The sequence below is a fragment of the Brachycentrus maculatus genome, unplaced genomic scaffold, assembly GCF_059751285.1.
Source record: "Brachycentrus maculatus isolate JH-2025_06_01 unplaced genomic scaffold, ASM5975128v1 h1tg000369l, whole genome shotgun sequence".
Classification (NCBI taxonomy): domain Eukaryota; kingdom Metazoa; phylum Arthropoda; class Insecta; order Trichoptera; family Brachycentridae; genus Brachycentrus; species Brachycentrus maculatus.
The window spans coordinates 1213980-1222135 of NW_028281118.1; positions in this window are offsets into that span (position 1 = coordinate 1213980).

Sequence of the window (8156 nt, forward strand, 5' to 3'; positions counted from 1 at the left end):
AGTCACCCTTTTCCGTTCAAAGTAACAGTCGATGAACAATGATATACTATGACACACTTTCGGAGATATAATATAAGCTTAAGGAAAACTAAAAGCATCATTCCGTTTTTATAATTTTATCGTAAAATATGAAAAATCGTAACGTGCAAAACTTTTAAATGAAAAAAAAATGTAAAAAAGACGTTAAAAACAGGACAGTCAGTAATTGAAAAAAAATCCAATTCTTATGGTGTATAAATAAATGAAATATAAGTTCTTAATCAACATAAATGAAGAAGAATAATGAAGTCTAGGTATTTATAGAGCTGACAACCTGTCATAGGCTCACATTTTGGAAGTTATATTTATGCTTCGATTGACAGCTTCATTTACATGCTACATCTCGGCACCATCTTTTATTGATTAATTTTATTTTTAAATAATCAGATTCCAAATTTATGAAAAATGTAAAAGATTCATCCTGAATTATTTTACAAACAAGAAGGTGCTTGTAACCACACTTGAAAATATTCATCAAACGTTTATTTTGATAATTTAATTATCTAAAACGTGTTGCAAAAAATGGTCAAAATATCAGTAGATCCTAAGTAGAAACCAAATTAGTATTTATGAACAAAGATTAAGACATACTCAAAATTATGTAATTTGATACTATTTAACGTAGGTAGAGCGATTTGCATTTGAAAACAGGAAAATAAATGCAGTCAAATTGAAAAACCCCAACTCAGAGTGCACGACACTAACAACGAGTTCAGATTAATGCAAGATTCAAAAGTGCATTTATGAATACATTACTATGAAAAATATTACTATTTATGAATACATGGCATAACAATTTAAGTTGTATTAAGTTATTTTTCGGCTTCTGGTCGTGAGATTCATACATAAGTTATATATCAAATAGTACAGTTATTAATATTAAAGACCGTTAATCACCGTATTGTATTTGCATTTTAACAAATGTCACAATAGATTATAGGAAGGAGTAGAATATACCAATTAAATTTTAATTTAAAGAATTAAATTGCAAATTTTTAATTAAAAAAAGTAGTTACCACGAAGTGACAGCCAAATCAACGAATGAAATGATTACTCCTTACCTGAAACAACAAAAAAATAATGTTATATTACATGTCAATAACTTGACAAATAAAAATAACAAACATGACTACAAAAGACAGTTAAACTAAATCAAAAAGGCAAAACCAATTTGCTACCTAAAACTACTGTTTGACATATCGCTCATACCTTTAACAACGTCATATATCAAAAATCGTCAATTTTCAGTGATGCATGTTTTTAGAATGCCCATAAAATGTACAATATCCCAGCAAAAGTAGCATATTTTTAACTTAATATTACCCGATACAGGGCAGAAAGTTTTGTTTTTGCATTTTGAAGAACAGGTATTAATTAATTATTTTTTCAAATAAAAATTTTTAAATGTAGAAGAAACATGTTTTAAACAGGTTTTACCTAAAAAGATCTGTTGCGTAGTGAAAAGTTCAAAAGTGGCTTGATATGTATTTTTATTGCATTTTATTATATTTTTAAAGTTTAAAAACTCTCTTGAAAAATCAAGTTTTTTTTATATTTGACGTTGTTGAAAGGAGTGAGCGATATAAAACAATGCCTTTTAAAATATTAACGATGTTGATTTTTATAAATATCTTCCCTTTAGAATATTTGATAACCGGATGACAACAGCTGACGTGTCCGTTTTCCAAAACTGTCCGAAAGTTTTTAACAAATTCCAAATGACGAACTCAATTAAAGTTTCCAGCATAAAAATATCTACTCTGTATCTTACAAACATTTTTGCCTAAGGGTATACAAAATTCAAAACGGATTTATAATTTATTTTCTTGGATCGTAAAACTTAAAAATACTTTAAATAATTTAAGTACCTAGAAGAACCTGACGTACCTGACGTTTCATTTCACAATGATTTTAAAGGAATGAAAATTTTAAAAATCCATGAAATAACAATACAATTGAAAGCATTGAAAATACTATCGTGACAGCACTGTCAAAAAGTATACTTTCCGCCATGAGCAATGTTTAGTATTGAGTGTTTTGCATTTATTCAATAGATGGTGCGGCATTGACGTAAATAAAAACCGTTAAAAAACACGTATTAAGCTGTCACAAGTAAAAACACATATCACAGTTATATACAAAAAAAAACATCGGTGTATTTGAATGCAACTTTGAGTCAAAATTTCAAAGTGATCGGTGAAGTGAACAAAGTAATATGGGTTTTTATTAATAAAGACTTTTGCATCTTATAACTATAATACTTTAATGTACTCATAGGCAATCGATTAGATACCTGGTACATGTAAAAAAACAGTTTTATGTAAATTGTTAATTTATATTTTTTTAAATCGTTTTATATACCGGTTATTGAATCCCATTCATAATCTGTAAATTCCAATTTCGCAGCATTTCAATGAATTGTAAATAATATATAACACCGAGCCACATCAATACTTGTTTCCGACTTGATTAAAATATTTATTTGAATGATGAGCGAAATTGAAAATATTTCCCCTCGAAATCGCGGAGTGTCATTGAAAGGGGATCTCGTTAGGTTTTAATCCAAAAACATAATTATCACGAACATAATATAAAATCTCGTTAGCGATACTGCTATTGCCGGCGTTAGGGCGCTTACAACCCTTTAGAGCACACCTGCCGCGAAACTGCGGAACGTGAATTCGAATCGGGCTTCGGGAACATCCTCCTTTATTACGTGTGTACTTTTATCTGGAAAAATTATGCAAGGTTACACGTGTTCCCAAACTGTTTGCGGCACTATGAATTATTCTGCATAATGATCCCGGCGAGCGTTCCGGGACCGTGATTCCTGTTTATGTGACGTCATAATGCCGTTAACCGACCGCGTTCTTCGGGAGTGATTACTCCATTTTCGTGTACTTCCTCCAGAGCGAGGGCATTAAGGGCGGCAGGTTGCGATTCGGGAGGCGCACAATGTGCGCACATTTGAGAATTGATGAAATTTAAATACATTCGAAAAATTGGCGTTATTATAAGTTGTTCCTTCACAAATGGCAACATAAAATATATTATTTTAAATTCACCATTACCAAGTTATAATCTGAATAAAGAGGGGGTTTAGGGTCACATATTAAAAATAAAATTAAACAAAAAATAACTAGTATATTGTTAAATACATATGTCCGCCTCCATAAGGCAATGGTCAGCACGTTTGGATACCGTTCTGGAAGTCCCAGGTTCGATTCCCAGGGGGGTCTTATAAATATAAGTGATTTTTTCACTTTAATATTTTTTCAATATTAGGTAGGCAGAGAGAATAGAGCACCACACCACTCTGTCCTTGCAAACATTCTTCGCCTCTTCCACGTTCATGCATCTTCTCATACATACCCGCCGACTCCTAACCTGACCACTTTCAAGTATTTGGCATACCTGACCGTGCCATGTTTTTCTCGGTCTTCCTCTGCTTATTTTCCCAATAACATTCGCCTCATAAATTTGTTTTACCGTTCTTTCCTCACTCATTCGTTCTACATGTCCAAACCATCTCAACACACACCTTTTCTTTTAACAAAAAGGAAAAGTCTGAAATATGACTATCTTTGCTTTAAACATTCACTGTCCATTTTGTATATCTGCATCGGCTTTTAAGAGAACGACCATTCTTAGCTGTGTTTAAATTTAAACTCATTCCCTTCGTTAGGATCACCTGTCGCATTAGTAGCACGTGGTCTAGCGCCGTAATGCCGTGACGCCGTAACGCCGTAACGCCGTTACCCGCCTAGCCGCCGTTAGCCGTAGCGGGTAGGCCCCGTTAGCGTGGCCGTTATACACTGCCATCACGGCTAATAAATATTCAGGCTTTCGTTGGTTGCCAGCTAATGTGAGGTTATTTTCATTATCTTGTTGTGCTCATGACAATCTGCCCGCTGGCGACGATAATAATTTTCAGACAAATGTTTTCGTTTAACATTTTGTTTGAACAAAGGACTTAAATTTTTAACAGGATTTTGAATTACCCGCTTCTAGAAATTTAGTAAACTGTGTACATACCCTTCTTCGTAGAACATTTCCCATTATTTTTGTTATTGAGATCCCAGAAAATAGGTCATCCTATCCACATACTTAAATAATAATGATATTTGTATGTTGATTATGTCTAAATCTCTTTTCATAAATTGGTTCTGAAGTTACTTTTTGGTAAAATCTATGCATTTTTACGTTTTACTTCGTAAATTCCACTATTTTTAAAAATCTGTTGATACGTGTTTTGATTCATTAAGCATTTGTTTCGTGTGTGAAAATGATGTGGAATGCATCGAAAAACGTGTAACAATAGATTTTAAGAAATGGCAGTATACACTTTGTAAAATAAATAGTTACGTTCCCCAGTAATATAATTGATAAATGTATAATTTGTCACTAAAAAAAGTCCCTCTCTAAGCACAATAGCTCAATCTCCTTTTTGGAGGAGCTAAGCTGAACTATGATTAAAAGATTGTATTAAGTAGACATGTGTAAAAATTGAATTTTAAAAAATATAACTACATTAAATAAATTAAAAAAAAACTTAAATTCTAAATCTCTTCACAAATTTTGTGTTATACCTAGTGTAAGGGGTATTTGAAGTAAGTTATTATCATTTAATTCTGTTCAATTATTGCTTTTATTACGTTGCTTATATTTTTTTGCTATGTTATTATTATCATTAAAGTAAACACTAAACATTACTTGTTCTTATGATTTTTATGTACTGATTGAAACACATGTCAAATTAAAGTACACTTAATTTTAATAGTTGATTTATCATTGTTTGATAAACTTGCAGAAAAAAAATGCTTAGGGAGGATAAACTTTAATTTACAAGTGCTCGCATTTGGATATGAAACGTTTCATAGTTACTTGGTTCATTTTCCTAACATTCGCTTCATTTATCCACCCTTAACGAGAGCTAGTTAAGGTTTCAGCGAAGCTCGACCGCCGTCCATTTATCAATTGTCGATTTCTCTAGAACCCTCAAACCACCGAACTGGAACAAAAAAGGGTTGAAATGTCTCTAGTTTAGAAAAACACCAAACAACTTTTGCGATACTCCGAATGATAATAAATGTTAGGACGCCAGTGCAAGGAATATTTGTTCTAAAAACAGCTCTCGGCTCTATTAAGTGGGGGGATGCTGACAGTGCAATAAAAGGGGAGTGGAAATCAGTATTCAGGAAACCGCCAGGAAAACATTTTCCTCTCACAATCTTTATGTAGGGCACTACACAAACTGCTTCCCATATTCAAAAAGGTGTTTATTTTTAATTAATCTTTCAAAACGCTCTCTGAATATCACAGTAGATAATGATTTTATTATGTCGCTGTAAATTAATTATTTAACATAATATTTTTTTATATTTATTTATAATTATACATATAAAACAATTGAAAATTGCAATAATCTCCCTACAGACATAAAAAATAGACGGCAGGTATCATAATTAATTTTGTAATTTAAAAGCATTGATTTATTTATGGTATGGTAATGTAACACTCTCTTTATGATTTATCGTTTACTTTGTGTAATACCACTTTCAAAAAAACTTATTCTTGACTACTGGTTTCGGAAAATTCTATCATCAAGTTATTAAAATAACATTGTTACGGTATGATATTTATACATAATTTGATTTTTGTATTAATGTCAAGAAAAAACATTGAGTGTAAGTCCTTCTCTGAGCACAAGTTTTTTTTGGAGAGGCACAGTTTTACCAGTATAAGATAAGAAGAATTGTCTAGTAAATGAATTAAATTCTAATATTCTTTAAAATTATTAGTTAAGTGTGATTAGCTACAATGTATGAGTTCCTGGGTTCGATTTTCTAGTGGTCCAAAATAATATTTTGTTTTAAATACTTTTGAAAAATTAACCTACGGCTCAGTCTGATTTAATGGCCAAGAAAAAATAAAACACTTTGAATTGAATTTAATGTAATTTTGAAGCAATGAAAATACTAACCACCTTTGAAACAATGTAAATGATAAGAGACTAAGAGACTAAGATAAGAATTACGCTGTCCACTATTGACAATGAAAAGTAAAACGTATGTTGTTGTTAACCGCAACAGTTGGCGTTGCCATTGCACATGCCACTAAATACAACGAAAAAAAAACACGTTATTACCGATCACGCGCGCATTTGAACAGGAAATTGTGTCAAAATTTCAAGGTGAATCACTTCAGGAGTTTTAAAAAATGAATAATTTACATTTTTAAGATTTATTTAAAAAATATATTCAAGATTATTTAAAATATAAATTTATTTAAATATTACATTCACTAGTTTAAACATTTAACACATATTTAAGCACTCGCGTAATTAAGTGCAATATTTTGCCAAAATATCAATGAAGTCAGTGAGTTCTTTCTCGAGATTCAAGATTTTTAACATCTCATACTGGAACATGACGATCAGATTTGACACTCGTTTTTTTTTCTAGGAAAAGCCTTTCGTGCTTCTGTTACTCCGTGTGGAAAAAAAGTAGGAAAAGGAAAGCATATTTTAGATGACACCTTCATGTCTTCATGAAACCATTTTACAAGGTCTTAATACAACCAATGATTACATCTCTAGGATAGATATTCCCAGCATCCAATATATATTTTTTTCAATGAAAATCCTTTTGTGCTTTTGTTACTGCGTGCGGTTAAAAGTGGAAAAAATAAAGCATACTTTCGATGACACCTTCATGTCTTTATAAAACAATTTTACGAAGAGTTAATATAACCAATGATGACATCTCCAGGGCAGATATTCCCAGCATCCAGTATTTTTTTTTTCAATGAAAATCCATTTGTGCTTCAGTAACTGCATGCGGTTGAAAGTGGAAAAAATAAAGCATATTTTCGATGACACCTTCATGTTTTTATAAAACCATTTTACGAGGAGTTAATATAACCAATGATTACATCTCTAAGGACAGATATTCCCAGCATCCCGTTTCCAGTCTCTGGCTCCCGGAGCAGTCCATTGTTGCCGGGAATTCTCGCTCCTGGGAAATATTTACGGGTACGTCACCGTGAGCTGCATAACCCAGAAGTAATAAACACTAATGGCGCATACCTCAAGCGCAATCGCCGGCTAACTTAGCGCAATCCATCATCTCACAATGGCGACTTGTCCGGGCCGGGAATCACTGCGATATCCATAATGGCGCTCTAGGTTAGCTTAATTCGATAAATTTAAACAGTGAATTTGCGGCTAGGTGTGAATGCTGCTAATTATTTACAAACCTAGATTCAATTCAGTAAATCGAGGAAGATATTAATCTATCCTGTATTAACATAATATATGGATATACGAGTGTAAATACTCGCAGTATTAAGTTATATCATATTATTTTAAATCATATCATCAAAGATGAAGAAGAATATGGAATCCTGGGCATTTACGGGGCTGACGACTGTCATAGGATGGTTTAAGTGATCACTTTACACACGTGTAACATTCACCAATTCTACCCATTATTGACCACCACACTACTCAAATACTTGGAGGCTCTATGTATATATTTATATATATGAACCAATTTTAAAACATTGTTCATGAATCACCAGAATTTCACTAGAGATATCTGTTGGTTAGATGATTTTTCTTCATCTTTGATGAGATGTCAAAAAATAATATGAAAAATAACTCCCATAATTGGAAATAATCTACATTTGTGAACAAGAATTCGGACACACTCAAAATGTTGTAGGTGATTTTATTTAATTGAAAATCATGTGTTCAAGTTTTTCTGTTTTTCTCAATTTAACTTAGATGGCTGTTGTGAGCTCATATATGTATATACTGTGTCATAACATCAATGATACATCTAATAGTTCCAAATATGTGAGTTGTTTGGTTGTCAATCATGAGTAAAATGGTGAATGTTGCAAGTGTGGCAATCACGAAATCAGCCCATGACACGTCATAAGCCAGAATAAAAAAATTAAATACCCAGACTTCAATATGTTTCGTCATGTATGTTTATGTCAAAATAAAATAAGTGTTTGATTGACTTTAATCGGACATATAAAAAAAAAAAGATTTATTTTTTAATTTTTAAATCATACACAAATTTTTTGAGCCAACTTAGTTATATTTTATT